Source organism: Herpailurus yagouaroundi, unplaced genomic scaffold (assembly GCF_014898765.1).
Source record: "Herpailurus yagouaroundi ecotype Mexico unplaced genomic scaffold, PumYag 219, whole genome shotgun sequence".
In the NCBI taxonomy this organism is placed as follows: Eukaryota; Metazoa; Chordata; class Mammalia; order Carnivora; family Felidae; genus Herpailurus; species Herpailurus yagouaroundi.
Window position 1 is genome coordinate 648,404 of NW_024412450.1, and position 24,416 is coordinate 672,819.

The following is a 24,416-nucleotide window of genomic DNA, read 5'->3' on the forward strand; positions in this document are numbered from 1 at the left end:
GTGTGTGTGTGTGTGTGTGTGTGTGTGTGTAGTTACAGCCTTGCCCACTCCAAAAATACTCCAAGGAAAACCTTCAGAGAACAAAGTCTGAAATGAGCTACAACACATGGAAACAATGGGTTTGCATGTGAGACCTTAGAAAAATTCTCGCGGAATTATCACATTGTTTCCTGCATCTCCTTAGCCCGGGTTGCAGCTGTGTATTTGCAAAACAGTGTTTTTCCTGAAGGAAATATTCTCTCTCCGAAGGTTTCGGGGTAGGAAAGTGTCTTAACATCGGTTAGAGCACAGGGGCGAGGGGTCGGGAGGGCTGGTGTCCGGGCGCGGTAGGAAGGCCCGCGGGAACCCCCAGCTGGAAACGCAGGTGGAATTCGCTCCTGCGGGCGGAGCGGGAGGGGGGGGGGGCTCCTCCGAGGGTACGGAGTCTGCGTCGCACGTGGCCGTTTGGACCGATGTGACCTGTCGTTCAAGTGCTTTCCAATCCCAGCTTGGGTGTAGGGAAGCCGCGGGGACGAGAGCGGGGAACCGCGACCCTCAGCCTCCAGCTTCCGCGGCGACGGCGGCCCCGGGGATCCGGGACCGGGCTTCCGCCCGCGGCTGGTGGCCTCGCTCGCACGACCCGCTTCCGCAGCGGGCGCCGCCTTCGGCCGGAAGCATATATTAACACCACCTCCGCAGCCTCACTCCCGCACGGCTCCAGTGGCGCAATCGGTTAGCGCGCGGTACTTATAAGACAGTGGCCGGTGGGCGATGCCGAGGTTGTGAGTTCGAGCCTCACCTGGAGCACTTTTACCGCGCCCACTGCGGCCACCCCTGCGAATTCAGGGGAGCGGTGGGGAAACCCTGGGGGGGGGGGCGGGGTGCTGTCGAGCCGCTGTGACCTCATCCCCCGGGAACCTCCTGCAGGGCCAGTCCCCGCGTTTTTGCAGCCGCCTCCTCCCGGCGGTCGCCAGGACACCTGCTCACAGTCGCCAGAGACTCAGGCCCAGGCTCCACGTGCGCACAGAAATTATAAAACCACTGAAAAGTACTCCTATGTCTGATTTGTTAACTGCAGGAAATCAGGTTGTTTTTTTAATAAGCATTTCCGTGGAAAATCTGTCTTTGCACCCGTTCCCTTACCTTAGTTTCTCCGCGGCTCTGGGCTTGGATGGGACGCTCGCCACGCGGGCCCGCGGGGCCTGAGGCTGGCGCCGACGACGCGGGTGCTCGGCCCCAGAAAACCAACGGACCCATCACCGCCTCCGAGCTGCGCGGGAAACCCGCGTGCGGCCCCACCTCACCGTCTGGGTCTAAAACGTTACCGGAGGCATCCTGGACACAGAGTCCCCAGCTTCCCGGGGTGTGTGTGACGGTCCCCGTGCACATGCGTCAGTTCTCCGGGCGCCGTGACGGTTTGGAGTGTCCACAGCGGCGGCCCACACTGAGCGGCCCGCCCTGCACGTGTAGGTTCACAACCAGGCTCACAGCAGATTAGACGGACGCTGGGCAACGAAGGGATAGAAGATAGTTCAGTTACCAACACGGACAACGGACGTAGCACAGAGGTTGTTCACAGAGTTGTTTTCAGTGTTAAAAGGACATAATAAATTATCCATTAAAAACGGCCACAAATTCCTCCCATCTCCAGGCATGTCCCTTCGCAATGTGATTTTGCAGCTACTTCCATCAAGAGGCGGGGTCTGTTTCTCTCCCTCCTGGTTGTGAGCTGATCTTATGATTGACACTGACCAGTACAATGCTGTGGAAATGATTTTGTAGGGGCCCCAAGATGAGGCCTCAACAGGTTTTGCCCCTCTTGGGACCCTGAGGCCCACCTTGTGAAGAAATTCCAGCTCACCTCCTGGAGGGTGCACAGTCACATGGAGAGAGGGGTGCTGGATCCCAGCCAGTCCAGTGGACTCCCCAGACACGTGGGTGGTAACATTTCGGACCATCTGGTCCTAGTCACGCTGTCCGATGACTGCAGGCACGGCAATGGCCACAAGCGAAGTCCAGATTGTGGGCCTGCAGAGTTGCAAAAAAACAAAAACAAAAACAATTATTGTTTTAAGCCAATAAATTTGGGTGAGGTTTGTTACAAAGATGTAGATGACTAATAAAAGCATTTAACACAGAATAAGAACCTAAGATAAATTAGATTATTACTTTGGGGGATCTTCTCATTGTCCTAAGCATCGGGTCCTCTCTGCTCTTGCCGCAGGTGAGAGACTCCAAAATCGTTGGGGACCCCGGGCTATTTACGTTTATTCCATGAGTAAGCTGTCTCCTTGGGTCCTTGCACCGAACTCAGAGTTGAAAGTCAGAATTTCTGAACCTCAAGAGTGAGGAGACGCATGAATGAGTAGGCAATGTCCACATTCCTTGCCTGCTTTTGCAAACAGACTAGCCGTATTCTTGCCAGTGTTGCCTGTCCGTCTCATAAGTGTACTGGTTTGCTTTATCAGCCATGATAAGGAGACAAGGGGCTGATGTCCACATTGAGACATATTTGCATATTGAAGTAGTTCAGAGATACCAAGAACTCATATATATATATATAATGTATTGTTGGACCTCTATAACATAGAGAAATGTAATGTATTTGCCAAGAACAACACAGAGAAAACAAAAGTAAAAGGGCAGATATAAATACCACCATATCAAAAATAACACTAATTGTGAATGGATTAAACAACCCAATCAGATGGCAGAGATTGTCATACTGGATTAAAAACAAAGATCTGGGGCACCGGGGTGGCTCAGTCGGTTAAGCACCTGACTCTTGATATCAGCTCAGGTCATAATCTCATGGTTCAGTTTGTGGGATGGAGCCCCGCATCCGGCTCTGAGCTGACAGTGCGGAGCCTGCCTGGGATTCTCTCTTGTCTCTCTGCCCCTCCCCCCTTTCTTCACACTCTTTCTTTCTTTCTTTTTTTTTTTTAAATAATTATTGTAGTTTAAAAAAATTTTTTTTACTACTTGTGTCTTTTAACCTTCATGCTAGCTTTTTGAAAATGTTTATTTTATCTTTGAGAGAGAGGGAAAGCGAGAATGAGTGGGAGAGGGATGGAGGCAGAGAATTCCAAGCAGGCTCTGCACTGTCAGCACAGAGCCCAACGCAGGGCTTGAACTCACAAACCTCGAGATCATGACCTGAGCCGAAGTCGGACACCCAACTGACTGAACCACCCAGACGCCCCTCACTCTTTTTTAAATGTTTATTTATTTTTTGAGAGAAGGAGAGAGACAGAGTGTGAATGAGGGGCAGAGAGAGAGGGAGACAGAATCCGAAGCAGGCTCCAGGCTCTGAGCTGTCAGCACAGAGCCGGATGCAGGGCTCGGAACCCACAGACCATGAGATCATGACCTTAGCTGAAGTGGGACACTTAACTAACTGAGCCACCCAGGCGCCCCAACTCTCTCTCTCTTTAAAAATAAATAAACTTGAAAAAATTAATGTTGACAAATTTGCCAATCTTTTTCCTCCTTGTTGTCATGTTGTGCATGTTTATGAAATTCTTCCCTACCCCAAGTTTACAAATATATTCTTTTTTATAATTTTATAAAATCTGTATATATTTGTTTTTTACATGTAAGTCTTAAACAGGTTTTTGTTTTTTTTTTTCTATATGATGAAGTACAGGTCAATCCATGTGTGTTCATTTTTTCTAGAATTATTTATCTAAAATTCATTCCACCCCCCATCTGTAGAGTATCCACTTTTCTCTATCCGGTGTCCACATGAGCACAAGTTGTTATCTTTGATTTCTCTGTTTAGTGATCCCGGCCAATGCCATGCTTCTTTTAATTACTGTTGAAACTTTGAATGAGTCTTAATATCAGGTGGAATAAATCCTCTCATTTTGTTCCTTATCTCCCTCGTATCTTAGTTAATTGCCCATTTACACTTCTACATACATTTTAGAACTGAGTTCATCAATTTCTAAATATAAATTAGTTAGGATTTTGGAATTGCTTTGAATCTATGGATCAATTTGGGAGATGTGACATCTCTATAGTACTGGCTATTTCATTCCATAGACTTGGTATGTATCTCTATTTATTTGGGTCTTAAACTCTCTCACTAAATTTTCATAGCTTTTTCCATAGAGGTCTAATGGACCTCATAGACATCATTTCCCTTAGGTTCATTAGATTAAATACTATTTATTTTATTGGATTTATTATTAAATATGACACATTTTATGCAATTTGTCCTATGACAATCAATGCATCTTATTTCTTTTTACAATTGCCTATTACTTGTGTATATGGATACAATTGATTTTCGTACATTTATTTGCCTCCAGTACCTTAGAATACTCTGATTTTAATTATAACATTTTAGGAAGAAGAGTGCAAGAGAAAGAATTCTAGTACCAGCCCTCTGATTATAGGACTATGCCTCTGTTACATGTGTTAACATACCCTAACAAGGTAGGTGTCTTAATCAACTTGACTAAGATGTTTATTCCTCACAGTTCTGGAGGCTGGGATGTCCATGATCAGGATGTCAGCGTGGGCAGGGCTGTCTTCTTAGCTGGCAGGTGTCTGTCTTCTTGGTACGTCCCCACACGGCGGCGAGGAAAGTCTGGTGTTTCTTCCTCTTTTCATAAAGGCTCCCATCCCATCATGGGACAGCTCCACCTTCATGATATAATCTCAACAACATCCCAAGGGCACCACCTTCTAATACCATCATATTGGGGGTTAGGGCTTCAGCATAAGAATTTGGGGGGACATAGTCCATGATTATAGGAGAGTTATAGTTGTCTGTATACTTGCAAACACTTAATATTTTCACTCTTTTTAAATGTCTTCCATTCAGTAGTATCTTATTGAAGTTTTAATTTCTGCTTTTCTGCTGACTTGATGTTTGTCACGTTTTCATATGTTTCCTGATCTTTCAGACATCTTTCTTTGCGGGGAAGTGACTACTCAATAGTTTTCCCCATTTTTTTTCTGGGTTTTTCTGGTTGGTTTATTATTGGTAGGAATTCCTTAAGTACTCTGGAAATGCATTATTTGTCAAAGTTGCTTTTATTTTTGGCATCACTTAAAAAATAAGTGTAGCTTTAAAAATGTGTAGCTTATGGTCAACTAAAACGCATGAACCTTGTTTTTATGAGGTGCTGTTAATCTCCAATATTGTGCTGGGCAATTGATTTCTCCCAAGTTTAATGCACCCTCTGGTCAATAGCAATTGGGGATGTCAAGTTGATCAGTGATCATAACTGATCAACTGATAGTTAGAAATCACATGCAAATGTAATCAGCACACTTATTATATGTTCCACCAAATCAGTTCAAATGTAGCAAGAAACGTCCACAGAGAGCCTAGACCCCAGAGCTAGGATTCTACTCGGGCTTGACTGACGTTTGTCTTATGGGTCGTCCTTTGTAAACCCAAGCCTTTCCTCAGTGATTACCACACTCCACAGGCCTTCACAGCGTGTCCTGCTAAAAAAAAAAAAAGCATACAAAGCCACAGAATCTCTACATTAAGGTTGCCTTTTAGACTTCAAAGTTTCATTTAGCCTCTTTATAAATTCAGGATATTTTAATACCTCCAGGACTTCTTGTAGATAATACTTACAGAATTACAGCAGATTAATGGTGTTTTTAATATCCTGAGATACTATTTCAGTGGGTGTATAGCCTTAAAAACTACAAGTAGGTAAAAAAAAGGTTCCCTAGCATTCGTTCACAACTTAGCCTCATATTCCTCTTCAATCCTTTTCTTTTCCCACTTTAAATATAATTTTTCTGGGGCTCCCAGCTGGCTCACTTTGTACAACATGTGACTCTGGATCTGGGGGTTGTTTGAACCCCACATTGGGCATAAAGATTACTAAAGAAATTTAAAAGAAAAGATTGTGTGATGATAAAATGAGTTAATATGTTAAAAAATAATATGATTTTTCCTTGTTGGAGAAGACCGAAGCAAATGGGTGTTAAATGGCATTGTTTTCTTCAGTCCAAGGTAATATTGTACCACTTTCCTGCTACGGTGGGTTTATCTCTCCCCGGTTCCTTTCTGCTGTAAGCTTTTTACAAAGCACGTCCACACACACACCACAGCCAGTCTGTGGGGCCACCGTGGCAGGATCAGAGCTGCAAAGGCAGGACTTCTTCTTGTTGACATCCTTGACATCAAGCTTCTCACGGCAGAGACTACCGAATTGTTCATTTTTATCCCAAATAACAGGAGGGGTGTGTGGAATTTAAAATACACCAATCTTGGTTTAGTTAATAAATGGTTTCTTCCTTGAAGAGGCTGAGGTCTACATGAGATCACCCCTACCTCAGGGGCATTAAAAATTTTATCTTAGAGAGAGAGTGCGCACACATGTGAGTGGGGGAGGGGCAGAGAGGGAGAGGGAGACAGAGAATCTTAAGCAGGCTCCGCACTCAGTGCAGAGCCTGACTTGGGGGCTCAATGCCATGACTGTGGGATCATGACCTGAGCTGAAATCAAAAGTTAGATACTTAACAGACAGAGCCACCCAGAAGCCCCACTCAGGGAAATTATGTGACGCTGGCTTCGGAACGCCTCGTGATCCCAGAGGTCTGTGCTCCTGAATTCCCCGCATCGTCTTTCTTCCCTCCCTTTCTCTTGTACTCCAGCTCGGTGTTCTGCCTTCATGCACTACTCTCTTCCCGTCTTCCAAAAATCTTTATCATTAGATGTTATTATTATTATTATTAGCGGTTTTGGAACACTTGGGATTTTTAGGAAAACCAACTGACACATATTGTTTATTTTCTCTCTGTGTGGACTCCCATATTGATCTAATGGGCACACTAATAACCCCCTGATGACTAGTGAGGATTAAATGTGATGTCTTTGAAGATGGCTGGCGCGTGGAAGGCAGCTTGTGAATGTCGATGCTCTTCTCTTCCTGCGTGCTTCTTTCTCTCATCTTCTTACCCCCCTTCTTCTTCTATCTTTCCTTATTCCCCCCTTCTCTGCCTTCCCCCCTTCCTATCTTGCAAGCCTAGACTCCCACAACACCTTCTGGCCCCATGGACTCTGTCTTCACCAGGACGTGAGCCACAATGGACACCTGGGTCGCGAGAGGCTGAGAACTCTAGGGTCTGAGTGTTCCACGGGTAGGTCTACTGGCCCAGGGCAGCTAAGGCCCTGTGAGTAGGCAAAGGTCTTTCAGCCTCAATTTTTTTTTACTCTTAACCTGGTTGCAATAGGGATAGGTCATACTTTCAGCTGGGAGTTCTGAAGTAAGCCTACCATGTTTTCTGTAGGATCTGGACTATTTGCTCTTCTCATGCAGGAGGTATGCTCCGAAGGTAGTCACAAGCTTACCAGAGCTTCAGAGATCTGGGAAAGCAGAGTCTACTTGATCAGAACAGTGAAATCGGGCCCATAAAGAGTTTTCTTACTACTCAAGAGATAATTTCTACAAGGGGAGCAAAGGTTAATGTCATAGATGGTTAGGAACTAGTAACAACAGGTGAGGGGCCGGATGACATAGTTAGAGCCCTAAAGTAGGAATACAGAAATTGGGTTCCTTCCATTGCTATTAACCACATGATGTGGCATACACATCACTTTATCCCCTCTGAGCTTAAAATACATAATGCAAACGATAAATATAATTTATTGTGGACAGGCCAAATGTCATGCCTCATGCTCAGTGCTTTATATATGTGTGTTAATCCTATTTTTAATTTTCTGTATTTCCTGATGCTTTGACATCTTGGGACCTCGGCAACCCTAGAGAAAGACTGTCCTTCTGTCCTTGTCCCTGCAGGCTAATCAATTCCCAGAGGTAGGAAACAACCCCACGCCTTTTCTGTGCAAACCAACCAGTCCAGAATCCAGGCTCCAAACGTTTGCCTTAAGCAAGCCCTTATGCTCTGGTCCACTATCCTGCCCTCATCTCCCCAGGGCCAGACACCAGATAGCCACGGACAGCCCCCAAACTTCTCCAAACTGCCCAGTGCTTAAGACTGTCTCCCTGTCTCACACACTCCTTCCCACAGAGACCACAGTGAAGTCTCTAGCCCACATCCGCCTCCCCCTTCTCTGCCTCTTGACTGACCTGGTGCCTCCCCTCTCCCCTTTGTGACAGGCCACGGCTTCTGTTTCCGGGCACCTGTGAGTATATCAACTTCCCCTTTCCTGACAGTCAAGTCCCCTCCTGTGTGTTCCCAGACTGGGCTAAAACAACCCAGGGCGTACTTTGGAACAACATATTAATGTTTCATCTCACGAGGCAGGAATTATTATCATGCAGTGGTGTGGGACTGAAGGCTGGAGTGTCTGTGAGCAATGGCAGAGGGAGATCTCTGCATGACTGTTCTGGAAGGGCTCTGGGGTTTTTGAGGCCCAAGTTGGTGTCCTTGCTTGATTATTCTCAGATTAGAAGCCCCAAGAAGAGCTCAGAATTCCAGAGAGAGAAATGGTTTCTGTCTTCCAAAAAAGCCTTCAAAGCCTCCCGACCCACCAGCCCTAGCTGGGCCCAGAATCAGCTGTACCTGGACTTCAGCTCCAGAAAGCGCCCAGAGGAGACAGGGGGACACAAGGGACTGGGTCCAGCAGGCACACAGAGCAGGAGGGTTTCAGCCACGTCAGCTGCTCCCGGTTTGCCTTGTATCACTCTCTCAGAGCCCCTAAATGCAGCCTTCACCAACTGGTAAAAAATAAACAATGAAAACTGTAATAAATAAAAGTTGTCTCTTGGATTCGCAGGCTGCTGTGGAGTAAAAAGGAAAGGGCTTATTGTAAGTGAGGGGAGCAAGGTTGTATTCTTCAACCCCCTGTTTTATCATCATGTGTAACATACGCTTACAGTCAATCTCTTTGTGTATTCAGGCCCAGTACATTAACATCGATTAGATCTTACGAGCTGGTATATTGTAATAGATCTATATAATCTAACAACTTACCTTCATATATCATCACATCATCTGAGAATAATGACACTTTTCTTTCTTCCTTTCCAGTCATTTAACCTTTTATTCCTTGTGTGGGCATGACTGCCCAAGGCGATGCATGAGGCACACAGAAATCCATAATCTTCAATAGAAATGATTATAGCTGGTATCCTTGATTAGTTACCAAGCTCAAACAGAATGTTCTCATTATTCTACATACATTCGATATTTCACATTTAAGGTGATGTTGACTATACTTTCTCAAAGATGCTAGGTTAGAGAAGTTACCTTCTATTGCTAGGCTGCTTGGCGTTTTGATCATGACTGAATGCTGAATTTTATCAAGTACTTTTTTTGTCTCTCCCTATTGAGGTGATCGCAGGGTTTATTTCATTCTTTTTGGGGGGGAGGGGGGTTATTTCATTCTTAATGTGCAAATTGGAATGATTGATTGACTGATTTTTAAAATTTACATCCAAATTAATTAGCATATAGTGAAACAATGATTTCAAGAGTAGATTCCTTAGTGCTCCTTACGCATTTAGCCCATCCCCCCTCCCACAACCCCTCCAGCAACCATCAGTTTGTTCTCCATATTTATGAGTCTCTTCTGTTTTGTCTACTTCCCTGTTTTTGTATTATTTTTGTTCCCCTTCCCTTATGTTCATCTGTTTTGTCTCTTGAAGTCCTCAAATGAGTGAAGTCATATGATATTTGTCTTTCTCTGACTGACTAATTTCGCTTAGCATAATACCCTCCAGTTCCATCCACCTGGTTGCAAATGGCAAGATTTCATTCTTTTTGATTGCCGAGTAATACTCCATTGTGTGTGTGTGTGTGTGTGTGTGTGTGTGTGTGTGTGTGTGTGAGATACTACATTTTCTTTATCCATTCATCCATGGAGGGACATTTGGATTCTTTTCATACTTTGGCTATTGTTGATAGTGCTGCTATGAATATGAGGGTGCATGTGTCCCTTCGAAACAGCACACCTGTATCCCTTGGATAAATCCCTAGTAGTGCAATTGCTGGGTCATAGGGTAGTTCCATTTTTAGTTTTTTGAGGAACCTCCATACTGTTTTCCAGAGTGGCTGCACCAGTTTGCATTCCCAGGAATGATTTAATTTTTAATGATAAACTAACCTTGTAATCTTGGTATAAACTTAAGACCAAAATCACTTACAATTTTAAACATGACTGTGTTCAGTTCCTTAACTTTCATTATAATTTGTATCTATGTTCAAGAGGGAGACTGACTGATGGTCTTCCTTTCTCATAATGTCCCCATCAGGTTAGGTATGAAGGTAATACCAGCCTTGGTTGGGCAGTTTCCTTTTAAAACGTTAAATATGGACCTACCGTATGGCCCAACCACTCGACTGCTAGGTATTTATTCAGGAAAACTGAAAGACTATATCCACACAAAGGCTTACATACAACTGTTCATAGCAGCTTTATTTGTAACTGGAGATATTCACCAACAGGCAGATGTGGTATGTCCATAGAACAGAATACTATCCAGCAATAAAAAGAAGTGAATTATTGATACAAGCATCATGGATGAGTCTCAAAATAATGATGTGAGTGAAAGAGTAAAGACAGCCCATATTGTAGGATTTCATTTACATAAATTCCGGATAACTACAAGTTATAATGTATGACTTGTATAAACTACAAGTTACAACGTTTCATAAAACTACAAACATACTGACAGGAAGCAGTGGGTGTGGGAGGGGACAGGGGTTACAAAAGGGCACTGATGGACACTTGGGGGTGTGGCCTGTGTTCATTACCTTTATTGCAGTGATGGCTTCTTGAGCTATACCTATGTCAAACTCATACATATGTTTAAATATATGCAGTTGATTCTAAGCAAACTATACCTTATAAAGCCATTTAAGATGTACATTAACTAAATAAAATAAAGTGTACATTACCTGGAAGACAATCTCATTATGGCTTTCTGCAAACGTAATTGTGGGTCTCCTTCCCTACACTGTGGAAGTGTCCCCTCCCCGGGCCCTGGGCTCGCCCCGCAGCAGGAGCTGACCCGCGCTGCCCACCAGGAGCGTCGGGCTCGGCTGAGTTGGGGCTGCTGCCCCGCATCCCGGAGGCGGCGGGACGGACGGTGGGCTCACCCCAGGACAGGTGGGCGGGAGAGGGGTGAAGAGCGAGCGCGCGGAGGCGGGGGCCCTGGCTGTGATCTCCACCCCGGGTGTGACATTGACTGTTACAATGAGGGGAGAGGGGGGAGGTCAGCGCTGGGGCCCCTCCGGGCGCAGACGGCTTTGGTCCGGGGTCGGCCAGCCTGTGGCCACACCCGCGTCCGCGTTCCTGCAGGGTGTGCTGGTGGCGGGCAGTTCTCTTCTCCGACGGGGACCGTGTAGGGAGGGTCGAGGGGACCGGGGCCCAGGCCCTGCTCTGCCTCAGAAGAGCTATGTCTGGTCAGATTTATTTCTTCTTTGAATAGTTTAAAGAAGTCCTCGGTAAGCCTCGGGACACGGGGTTTTCTAGGTAGGACTTTTGACAACTAATTAAAAATATTTCATCGTTTAAGAATATTCACATTTGATATTCCTTCTCGAACCTCCCTTGACACGTCGTGCTGTTCTAACATTTCGTCCACTTCGTCTAAATACTCAGGTGTATTTGCCCAGATTCTTTTCACTTCCGCGGTAGCTGCTCCCTGTTGGTCCCGGTTCGCTGGGCTCCCCTCCCCTGCAGGTCGGGGGTCTCCGCGCTGGGTCCAGGGCACCGGGACGGGTGCACCTGCCGAGCCCAGGTGCGCAGATCTGCAGGTGGTCCAGCGGCCATGGGGGGAGGGGGGCGTCAGTCCGACTCAGCGGGAGTCGGATCTAAGGTGTGAGGGGTCCTCCTTCCGAAAGAGGCAACATTTAAACTGACTTAAGAGACAAGTCGCGCAAGATAACAGGTTTTCTGTGCGTCTGCTCTTAAGTCACTGAGCGCGGCCGCGCGCCACCCGGGAAGGGAAGGGGGAGGACGGTCGTCACGGACCTAAGTGACCTACAGGGACCCGTGTTACAGGGTCGGGAGAGCAGAGCTCCTCAGCCTCCGAGCCCCGCTGCGCTTCCCCGCCCCCGTGCACCTGCCCGGCACGGTGGGAAGGGGGAGCCGCTCGCGCGCTTCCCCGCACAACTGTGCACCTGAGACGCACTGTCGCATGTCCTTCCAGCGACTGAAGGGTCGGACAGAGATGTGAGAGTGAAAAAGGGAACAGCAACCACGAAGGGATTCGAACCCTCAATCTTCTGATCCGAAGTCAGACGCCTTATCCATTAGGCCACGTGGTCCCACGGCCTTTTTGTCGCAAAAGCTACAACAAGTGTTGCGAATCTAGACTCTGGCTTGTCCGTGCGTAGCTCTCTAAAGTGATGGCGCCCTCTCGGTTAACCCCGGTTCGGAGGCAGCGCGGTTGACATTCACAAACGCTGCATAATCCACCTGCTGACAAGCTGTGACTCCCTCCTCGCCTCTGCCTTCACCCGGACCCAGCACCTCCCTCGTGCAGCTCAGCCAGCTGCTTCCAACTGTAAAGACGGGAGAAAAGGACTGAAAGTCCCTCTGTGATCAGGGCCACAGGCTCCCAGGTCACCTTGAGAGGTCAGAACGGAGACGCCCTGGGAGTAAAGGAAAATCACCAGGAGTGGGACAGAGAGCCCCTCCTGCGACGGCTCAGCTTAGCCCCAACCCCGCTGGGGCAGCCTCAGGTAGGGCGGGATCCAGGGCCTCCTCGGCCTGCTCTCCTGGAAGCCGTGCAGGATGGAGACGCCAGAGCCTCCCCCTGACCTTTGTACGAGGCCCCAGAAGGTCCCAGACACCGTGCACGACCGAGAAACGTCAGTCCTGTTTGGAGCCACACAGCGGAATAGCCCCAAATCATTCAACAAACTGAATAAATAGTCCATTTTTCCCCACAGAGAAAACCCCAAACCCAGATATTTTCATCTGCAGGTTCTACAAAATATTTTAAGGAGAATAATTTCAACTGGACACAAACACTTACATAGTCACAGAGGGAAGCTTTCCATCTCATTTTATACGACCAACCTCATCCTGATGTCAAAGCCAGGCCGAGACAGGTGAGAAAGGAAAATCATCGGCGAATCTCATTCATGGATGTAAAGGCAAATATCCCTTAAAGAAAAAAAAAAAAGCAAACTAGATCCAACAGTGCTTAAAAATTGTGACAAGTGTGGGTTTATACCAAAAATTGAAAGTCAATCTAGCATTAAAAGAAGTTTTTATGATTCAGCACATCCAGAAATTAAAAGAAAAAAGTTATGTGCACCTTAGTACAAACAGAAAAAGCATGTAAATTAAAAAGGTGTAATGACTAGAAAGGAAGAAACAAAGTCTCTCCCCCCCCCCTTTTTTTTAACAGATTGTGTGCTTGTGTAAAAGATCAACTAAACAAACAAAAACAAACTATTATAACTAGCAAAAGAATTTTAACACATTTTTCTGATAGCCATAAAAATTTACAAAAGCAATTGCATGCAACAAAGAAAAATCTAGATACCACACAAAACAAGATAGTCACATGATAATATTTCAGTAATAAGGAAATACCCCAAAACAAATATAGCATGGTTTCATGTATAGAAACTACAAACTAAACATACTAAATAATCTATTTTTTTATGGATACATGTGTAGTAGTATATAAAAGCAAGAGAATGATTATCACAAGTATTATTATACTGGTTATTTCAGAGTGAGAGAGAAAGATAAAATGGAAATATTGTTTCTTAATTAGTGGCTTTTCTTTTTAAATTGAAGTATAAAAAGCATGTGGGAAAGTGCTCAAACATACATGTAAAAACCTCTTTGATCCTGGCTGCAGCAACGTCTTACTCAACATGTCTCCAGAGGCAAGGGAAACAAAAGCAAAAATGAACTATTGGGACCTCATCAAAATAAAAAGCTTCTGCACAGCAAAGGAAACAATCAGCAAAACTAAAAGGCAACCGACAGAATGGGAGAAGATATTTGCAAATGACATATCAGAGAAAGGGTTAGTATCCAAAATCTATAAAGAACTTACCAAACTCAACACCCAAAAAACAAATAATCCAGTGAAGAAATGGGCAAAAGACATGAATAGACACTTCTCCAAGGAAGACATCCAGATGGCCAACCGACACATGAAAAAATGCTCAACATCACTCATCAGGGAAATACAAATCAAAACCACAAGGAGATACCACCTTACACCTGTCAGAATGGCTAACATTAACAACTCAGGCCACAACAGATGTTGGCGAGGATGCGGAGAGAGAGGATCTCTTTTGCACTGCTGGTGAGAATGCAAACTGGGGCAGCCACTCTGGAAAACAGTATGGAGGTTCCTCAAAAAGCTAAAAATAGAACTACCCTATGACCCAGCAATTGCACTACTAGGGATTTATCCAAGGGATACAGGTGTGCTGTTTCAAAAGGACACATGAACCACCATGTTTATAGCAGCACTATCAACATAGCCAAAGTGTGGAAAGAGTCCAAAGGTCCATCGATGGATGAATGGATAAAGAAGATGTGGTATATATATACAATGGAGTATTACTCAGCAATAAAAAAGAATAAAATGTTGCCATTTGCAACTAGGTGGATGGAACTGGAGGGTATTATGCAAGCGAAATTAGTCAGCCAGAGAAAGACAAAAATCATATGACTTCACTCATATGAGGACTTTAAGAGACAAAACAGATGAACATGAGGGAAAGGAAACAAAAATAATATAAAAACAGGGAGGGGGACAAAACAGAAGAGACTCCTAAATATGGAGAACAAACTGAGGGTTCCGGGAGGGGTTGTGGGAGGGGGATGGGCTAAATGGGTAAGGGGCACTAAGGAATCTACTCCTGCAATCATTGTTGCGCTATATGTTAACAAACTTGGATAGAAATTAAAAAAAAAAGATAATTTTAAGAAGTGGTAAATTACATGTAATATGTTTTTTATATTCATGTTACCAGAGTAGTGTACCAATTAAGAGCATAGACACTGAAGTCAGATTATCTGATTCTTAATATTATTGTGAGCTAAATAAATTGCTTAATCCAAAAAAAAACCACAACAACATACATGTATACAGATCACTGAATGTTTACAAAGAGAACATATCTCTGAATCTTCACCCAGATCTTTTGTTCCAATTTATTGCCACTATTTCCATCAAATGAAACCCAGAACTCAATTTTGTCCCTTGGGCTATGTCAAGAAATAGAACCTCACCAGAAGCTCTCCTCATGCATCTCGTAACCACTCTCGTCATAAGGGTCACCACTCTCTTAACTTCTGACATCACTTTTCAGTATTGCACATTTTAATCACTTATGTAAGTAGAATTATACAGGATGTGCTCTTTTATGCCTGGCTTCTCCTGTTGTTGCAGTTAACAATGTTATTTTTTGTTGAATTGCATGAATATGTCACAATTTATTGGTCCGTTCTGTTCATGATGGACGTTTGGGTTGTTTCCAGTTTGGGGATATCATGAACAGGGCTATTAAGGACACTCTTGTAAATGTGTTTTGTGGGTGGACCTGTGCACAAATTCCTCTTGGGTATTGTAGCTAGGAGTTTGACTGTTGCTGAAGTTTGCTGATCGCTTTCAAGACCCATCACTCCCTCACATCTAAACCAGCTCATAAGAAAGTGCAGAAGCTCCCTCTCTTGGCTCCAGTGGGAAGGTCAAACCACACTAGCCCAGGCTGCCACTCGGGAACCTTTGCCCAGCTCCACCCCTCCTGCTCTCTCAAGCCATTTTTGGACCTGCCTGGGAGCCTTGTCTGCTCTCCCCAGAAAGCCTCATAATGTGAGTAAACATTTTCGTAGCTTCCTGGTGCACGTATAGCATTATCAGTCTTGTGATTTAAACCAAATGCAGGGGGTGGGGGAGACCACTTGCTTTCAGCTGAATGACGGCAGGACAGGTATGTACTTGGGAGTGGGCTTGCTGGGTCACTACAGGAATGTTGAGCTTCACTACGAATACTGCTGCAAGCAGCACGTGTGATTTGCATCCTTCTGTAATCACATAAAGGAGCAATGGACAAGTTGAAAAGGGACAAGGATGAAACAGGACAAACTAGATAAAAAGGTAGACGAGCGACAACCTTCCACAGCCCAGCAAAGCAACTGTTAAACCCGGGACTTGATTTCCACACCGTGGGAATGCCAGTGTCGCTGAGGGCACTGGAATTTCTACTCACTCCCTCGAGGATGGATCCTCTCACTACAGTGATTGTTCCTCTGAGGGCCCAGTCCCTGCCGTGGTGGTGTCTCAGAGCACACAGCACAGGTAACAGAGCTCACAGCAGCAGTCTGAGCTGGAAGCTGGCCCATAGTAAGAGCTGAGAAAGCTGCTTAGGTGGCAGTTGATTTGGAAGGATGGGGAAGTGACCTTGCATAGGTAGGAATTGAGTGGACAATCCAAATGCATATTTCAATTAAATGCCCCAGTTTGAAAGAATTGAAGCCCCTGACCAGTATTTATAGTGGGGGATGTGAGGATTAGGTTGTCAACTCTGCGTTCTTACAAAATACATTCTTGCATCTTTTAGAAATAAAACTACTTCTAGGGGCGCCTGGGTGGCTCAGTCGGTTGAGCGTCCGACTTTGCTCAGGTCACGATCTCACAGTCCGTGAGTTCGAGCCCCGCATCAGGCTCTGTGCTGACAGCTCAGAGCCTGGAGCCTGCTTCAGATTCTGTGTCTCCCTCTCTCTCTGGCCCTCCCCCCGTTCATGCTCTGTCTCTCTCTGTCTCAAAAATAAATAAATGTTAAAAAAAATTTTTTTTAAAAAGAAGTAAAACTACTTGTTGTGTGCACGTCTCCGACACGGTAGAGGGCTAAAGGACCCCACGCTCCGGGTTACGCTCCAGTCTCTTTGAGGACATCAGTTTCAATCTACTGCTGCCAATATTCTTGTGCACGTTGTGTCATTAAAGCAATTACTTTCTCAGATAAAAATTGGTCGTTCAGAAAGACCGAAGGGAATTCAGTTTGAGGTAATTGGCTTGGTGGCACAGAATTCTTAACATAAGTAACATAGTTAAGTAGATGAGCATTTTAGTGAAATTGCTAAAAGTCTTTCAGAAAGAACTTGTGGCAATTGTGGTCAAGGTTGAGGACAGAGAAATGTTAACGTCTTTTTCTCCTTCATACCAAAGAGCAAACAGAACAATGACTAAACAAACAAAAACCAGACCAGAACCTCCAAGCACCGAGGCACGACTACAAACGGTGTAACATATGCATGATGGAAATACAGGAAAGGAGAAAGAGAGAAAGTAATGGGGGACATTTTTGATATAACAATGACTGAGAATTCCTCCCAAATTAATTTCAGACACCAAATCACAGACCCAGAAAGCACCAAGCATAAAAAATGCCCTCCCCCAAAACAAACCAAAAAAACCAAACCCCCAAACCCACAAAAACCAAGAAAACACCAAAAACCCCCAAACAAGCAGACGTAAAACCCACCACCTAAAATCAAACCAAAATAAACAACAACAGCAGAAAAAAAAACACTATACCTACACATCTTATCTTTTTTAAACAAAATTGTACTGTTTATTTTTGAGAGAGAGAGAGAGAGAGACAGCATAAGAGAAAGAGGGGACACAGAATCCGAAGCAGGCTCCAGGTTCTGAGCTGTTAGCACAGAGCCTCACACTGGGCTCAAACTCAGGGACCATAAGATCATGGCCTGAGCTGAAGTCAAGGCTCAACCGACTGAGCCACCTAGGCATCCCTCTACACATATCATCTTAAAACTACAGAAAGAAGGAAGGAAGGAAGGAAGGAAGGAAGGAAGGAAGGAAGGAAGGAAGGAAGGAAGAGAAAATAAAAAATTCTGAAAGAAGTCAGAGGAAAATTCATCTTATCAACAGAGGAACAAAGATAAGAATTATATCCGATTTCTCCTCAGAAACTATACAAACAAGAAATACTTAACATGCTGAGAGAAAAAAACCTCACCAAACTAGAATTCTGTAATCTACAAACTTATTCTTCAAAAGTGAAGGAGAAATGAAGACATTCTCAGATAAACAAAAATTAAACAAATTTGTGGCCAGTAGACCTGTTTTGCAAGAATTGTTGAAGGAATTTTTTTTAAAGAGAAGAAGAATAACAATATAGGTCAGAAACTCAGATCTACACTAGAAAAGGGAGAGCATTCAAGAAGGAACACGTCAGGGTAAAATAAAAACTTTTGTTTTTCTTATTCTTAATCTAACAAATAACTGTTTGGTTCAAAATAACAATAGCAACAATGTATTCAGTTATGTATGCTCCTTTATATATCTCATGTATATATATATGCTTATGTTTGCTTATTGATAAGTGAATGGCAGGAATGATACCAGGGACATGAGGAGGGTACCAGGAATATTTTGTTATTATAAGGTACTCATGTTACCCATGACAGGTATTGCATTATTTGAAAATGGACATTAGCTGTAAATATATATTGCAAACTCTGGGGCAACCACTAAAAACAAGTTTGTAAACAAAAAGAAGCATAGTCAATACGCTAAGAAAGGAGAGAAAATGGAATCATATAAAATGCTCAATTAAAACCACAAAGGGCAGAAAAAGAGGGAAGCCTTTGACAAAATACAACACCCATTCTCAGTAGACTATGAATAGAGGGGAACTTTCTCACCCTTATAAGGAATATATCCAAGAAACTTACAGATAACATCACACTTGTGGTAAGAAAGAGGAAGCTTCGCCACGAAGATCAGGTACAAGGCACGGATGTCCTCACTACTCCTTCTCAACATTGTATTAGAAGTCCTTGCTAATGCAATAAGACAAGTAAAGCAAATAAAAGGTATACAGATTGGGAAGGAGAAATAAAGCTGCCTTTGTTCTCAGATGACATGGTCATCTGTGTAGAAAATCCAGAAGAATTCACACACAAAAAAAGAGGAAAACCCTCTGGAATGAATAAGTGATGCTAGTAAGATCAAAGATACAAGACTAATTTACGAAAGTAAATTGCTCTCCTATATGCCAGCAATGAAAGTGGAATCTGAAACTAAAAACACAACATTTTTAGCACCCCAAAAAAGAAATATAAATATGTAAAGACCTATACAAGGATAATTGCAACATTCTAATGAATGAAATCAAAGGAAAGTTGGTTAAATGGGGAAACAGTTCATGTTCATGGACAGGAACAGTCAATATTGTCAAGACGCCAGATCTTCCCAACTTCATCTATAGATTCAGTGCAATCTCCGTCAAAATCCTAGCAAGTTATTCTGTGGATGTTGATAAAACGATTCTAAAGTTTATATGCAGAGGCAAAAGACCCAGAATAGCCAACACAGTGTTGGAGAAGAGCAAAGAGAGGGCTGACGCTGCTGACCTCAAACTTTCTGCAAAGCCACAGTCATCCAGACGGCGTGCTGCCGTCATCAGGATAGACAGACAGACCAATGGAACAGAACGGAGTCTAGAAATAGACACGCACAGATAAAGTCAACTGATTTGTGGCGGAGGAGCGAATGCAATTCAATGGAGCAAAGACAGATGCTGTTAGAGCAGCTGGACATCCACATGAAATGTGATCTAGACACAGACTTCACACCCTTAACAAAAATGACCCCAAATGGATCACAGACCCAAATGTAAAATGCAAAACTACAACCCCCCTAGAAGATAACGGATGACCTTAGGTCTGGCAGTAACTTTTTAGATAGGACACCAAATGCATGATCCACAAAAGAAATAATTGATAAGCTGGATTTTATTAAAATTAAAATCTTTCACTTTGCAAAAAACGATGTTGAGAGAATGAGAAGACAAGTTACAGAGTGGAAAAAATTTAAAAATACATATCTGATAAAGAACTGATACTCAAAATATACAAAGGGCCCTTAAAACTCAAAAACAAAAGAAAAACTGTTTAAAAATAGATCAAAGAGGGGCGGCCTGGCTGGCTCAGTCAGTCTCGGTTTTGGGTTTCAGCCCCACGTGGGGCTCCGTGCTGACAACTCAGAGCCTGGAGCCTGCTTCAGATTCTGTGCCTCCCTCTCTTTCTGTCCCTCCCCCGCTCACGCTGTCTCTCTCTCTCTATCTCTCAAAAATACATAAACATTAAAACCTTTTAAAAATTAATAAAAAATAAATGAAAGAAAAGACACCTCACTAAGGAGATATTCAGATGGAAAATTAGCATAGAAAAGATGCTCCACATAATACATCATTGTGTAAACGCAAATTAAGGCGGCAACGAGCTACTACTATATACCAATTAGCAGGATCCAAATCCAGGACACTGACAACACCAGCTGCTGGCGTGGATGTGGAGCCGCAAGAACGCTCATTCATCCCTGGTGGGAACGCAAGATGGCACAGCCACTTCAGAAGACACTTTGTTGGATTCTGACAAGAGTAAACATACTCTCACCGCATGATCTAGAGATCACACTCGTTTTATTTACCCAAAGGAGTTGAAAACTTATGTGCACACAAAAAGCTGCAGACAGGTGTTGATAGCAACTTGACTCATAATTTCCCAAACTTGGAAGCAATCAAGATGTCCTTCAGTAGGTGATTGGAAAAACTAACTGTGGTTCATCCAGACAATGGAGTGTTATTCAGAGATAAAAAGGAATGATCTATCAAGCCATGAAAAGACATAAAAAAACCTTAAGTGTCGTTACTAAGTGAAAGAAGTCAATCTTAAAAGTCTGTGTACTGGGGCACCTGGGTGGCTCAGTCGGTTGAGCGTCAGACTTCGGCTCAGGTCATGATCTCATGGCTCATGAGTTCGAGCCCCGTGGCGGGCTCTGTGCTGATATCTCAGAGTCTGGAGCCTGCTTGAGATTCTCCCTATGTGTCCCTATGTTTCCCTATGCTATGTGTCTCCCTCTCTCTCTGCCCCAACCCAAACCCACTCGCATCCTGTCTCTCTCAAAAATAAAAATAGAAGAAAAAAAAAAAAGTCTGTGTACTGTATGATTCGGATGACACAACACTCTGGAAGAGGCAAAAACTATGGAGGCAGGAAAGAGTTCAGTGGCCGCCATGGTTTCACGGTAGAGTGGAGGGATGGATAGGGGAAGGACCAGGAATTTTTAGGACAGTGCAATTATTCTGTAGGACACCATAATGATGGACACATGTCATATTCGTCCAAACCCATAGAATGTACAAGAGTGAATTGCAATGTAAATGATGAACTTTGAGTAATAACAAATGTATCACCCAGGTGGGGAGGCTTTGCATCTTATGGGAAATCTCTGTACCTTCCTTCAATTTTCCTGTGAACTTGAAATGGTTGTAAAAAAAAATAGTCTCAATTTTAATTTTGTAAAAAATGTGTTTTTTTTAAATGTTTATTTACTTTTGAGACAGAGAGAGACAGAGCATGAACGGGGGAGGGTCAGAGAGAGGGAGACACAGAATCCGAAACAGGCCCCAGGCTCTGAGCTGTCAGCACAGAGCCCGATGCGGGGCTCGAATTCACGGATGGCGAAATCATGACCTGAGCCGAAGTCAGCCGCTTAACTGACTGAGCCACCCAGGCGCCCCTGTAAAAAATGTTTTTATTCAGTTTTGAGAGACAGAGAACTAGCAAGAGAGGGGCAGAGAGAGAGAAAGACACAGAATCCGAAGCAGGCTCCAGGCTCTGAGCATGTCAGCACAGAGCCTGACGCGGAGCCCGAACTCACGGACCGCAAGATCATGACCTGAGCCAAAGTCAGGCGACCAACGGATTGAGCCACCCAGGCACCCCATGAAAAATAGTCTTAATTTAAAAAAGAGTACTTCTTCAGCACATTTTTTTCCTGACGTACTCTTGTCAATATGCAAATCACTTGTTCTTCATAACATTCAAATTGGTGTTAAAATCAAAGTAGTAAAAACTCAGTCTTAAAATATGCTTGATAAGATTAATAATATTTTAAAGGGTAACATTTAAAGCCTACATGTCACTATCTATTACTGTTTAAAATTATCTTATTCATATATAATAAAATACATAGAAATTAAGATATATCACACATCACTTTAATGTTTATTTATTTTTGAAGGAGAGAGAGAGAGAGACAGAGCATGGGTGGGGGAGGGGCAGAGAGAGAGGGAGACACAGAGTCCGAATGCAGGTTCCAGGCTCTGAGCTGTCAGCACAGAGCCTAGGTGGGGCTCAAACCAACGAACTATGAGTTCATGACCTGAGCTGAAGTTCAGACGCTCAACCGATGGAGCCACCCAAGTATCCCTCTATCTTTTAATATATAAGTATGGATACTCTCATTGATGACGTAGATAAAGCTATCACAAGTTTTGTTCTTAGCCACTTGTGGTTTATCTGACATCTTTTCCTCAGACTGCTTCCTCCAAGATCAGGCCACAGCTTCAGAGACCAATATGGTGCCTTTGACATCACACCAGCTTGGATGCTACCCAGACAGCCAGTTGGTAACACCCAAGTATTACTCCTTCTTCTTCTAGTCCACACATGGTGCTCGAAATCAATGCCGGGGGCAGGGGGATGCTGGAAAAATTGATGCTCCGTATTTTCTTAATTAACCCAAAAGTATTATATCAGCTGCCCAGTTCATTGAGCTCAGAGCATGTGGAGTATTGTCAATTCATAGAGAGAAGGGAATGTGCCATCGACACGTATATTTTTCAGTGACCACGTCCATTCCAGGTTCAGCAGAACTGTGCCTATATTCACGCACACCCCGTTTTCGGACCAGTTGAAGTTATGTCTGTATACAGGCTCACACCATAACTATCAACAAACTTATTTCTAAAAAGAGTTTATCTTTAGGTTTAAAATATTTTTGTCAGTTGGCATCAGTAGTGACAGGCAGTGGCAAGATGGAGTGCAATACATTCGAAATTCACATTGTCCCCAGTGTGTCCTTCCTTCAAGCTGGCCATGGGTGAGACCTGCCAATTGGGAGTGGACAATCCCACCTTCCCAGTCGACGACTGTGCTCCTCTGTCCCAAAGCTGTCAGTGACCAGAGCAAGTTAAGGACAGTCACTGAGTCTTTTGTCAACAGGTGTCCAATCTTCTCGTACTTGAGAGGAGATACTTCCTTACAGGCCAAAAACTCGGTCTTCTGGTAAGTTAAGTAAGTAAGTAAGTAAATGTTGAAAAAGCCTTGGGGTTTCTACGGGAAACACTGTACCAGGAACCCCTGCTTATACTGCCGCGGAGACCCTCACGCTGCAGAGGAAGTCTGTGGAAGAAACGGGAACTGAGGACGCGGCCCCGTCTCATTCTGCAGAAGTAGCCAGTACCCCGTAATGGTTGCCCTTCTTTTCGTTCATGTTTTCTGCTTGACTAAATACATGCGCACCCACACACAATAGTTTTGTGTTTCTAAACGCACGGAAATAAAATCATACTGGAGTAAGTATTCTGATTTGCTGCTTTTCATTCACCCTTACATTGGGAGATTAAAACCCGAAATATGTTGTTACTACAATATTGTTCTTGCGACTTTTGGGAGGAGGGGTGCGGGTACCCCCCCTCAGCTGACCTTGCGCTCTCATGCTCTCCCCTCACCCCCGCTCCCGGCCCCCTGGGGGACCCAGGCCGAGACTAAAGGCCTCCATCCCAGGGCAGAGGGCTAGGCGAGGGGCGTGGATGGCGTTGTGGGTGTTGGAAGGACACTAGGAGGACAGTAGGAGGGCTGGGGGAGGGGTGTGGGCAGAGCGGGGGGGGGGGGGGGGGAAGGACACCAGGAGACAAGGGGGGGAAGGGAGGGGCGGTAGAGGGGAGAGACTTTCGTCGGACCGGGTAGGAAATAGGGAGGACGCCCTGAGACTCCATTCCTCACTCATTCAAGCCTCGTGTATGCATTCCACAAACGTGGCCGAGAAACCGGCTCATGCGCACAACGCAGCCAAACCGCGTGTGTGCGGCGGCCCCGGTGGGGGGGGGGGGGGGAGCCGCGTCCTCACTACCTCTGCAGGATGCTCAGGGCGCTCTTTTGTCCAAGCGGATGCGCCGGCATAGCGCCGAAGACGCCCCGCTTTTAATCGTCAATCACCGGTTCCCGGTTTATCGAATCTCTGCCCGAGTCAGAAAAACCTTTGTTCCAGAAAATCCTCAAAACTGGTGGTAGCTCTTTCTTGTTCTTAAGGGTGGACTCAACCCCAGGAGTTTCTTGTTCTTAAGGGTGGACTCAACCCCAGGAGGTGGCCCCCAGCGCCGCGCGCCCCCTCCCCAGCTAAAAGGCTGGAGCCAGGCCCCGCTGGGATTCGAACCCAGGATCTCCTGTCTACAAGCCAGGCGCTTTAACCAGCTAAGCCACGGAACCAAACAAAACGCTTGCTTCGATAAGTACCTTTTAATGTACCTCTTGCCCCCCCCCCCCCCCCCGCCCACCTTGTGTTTTGTTTCCAGAAACAGGACTTTCCGTGCTGGTTTCATTCATATGCAGGCACTTTGTGTGGCTTGCGGTGGCTGAACCAGGAGCTGAAATGAGGCCACAGACCGCGTATCTGAGTCCAGACTTCAAGTGA

General features: G+C 44.7%; 3 non-coding genes across 3 annotated transcripts; 1 reads left to right on the forward strand and 2 right to left on the reverse strand.

Moving 5' to 3' along the window:
• The first annotated feature begins 693 nt into the window (after positions 1–693).
• TRNAI-UAU (transfer RNA isoleucine (anticodon UAU)) lies at positions 694–786 on the forward strand. The gene is given in 2 exon segments: positions 694–731; positions 751–786. It is a non-coding gene; the product is annotated as a tRNA-Ile (tRNA).
• Positions 787–12,119: 11,333 nt separating this feature from the next.
• TRNAR-UCG (transfer RNA arginine (anticodon UCG)) lies at positions 12,120–12,192 on the reverse strand. Its single transcript has one exon. It is a non-coding gene; the product is annotated as a tRNA-Arg (tRNA).
• An 11,945-nt stretch (positions 12,193–24,137) lies between these two features.
• Positions 24,138–24,211, reverse strand: TRNAT-UGU (transfer RNA threonine (anticodon UGU)). Its single transcript has one exon. It is a non-coding gene; the product is annotated as a tRNA-Thr (tRNA).
• Between the last annotated feature and the right edge of the window lie 205 nt (positions 24,212–24,416).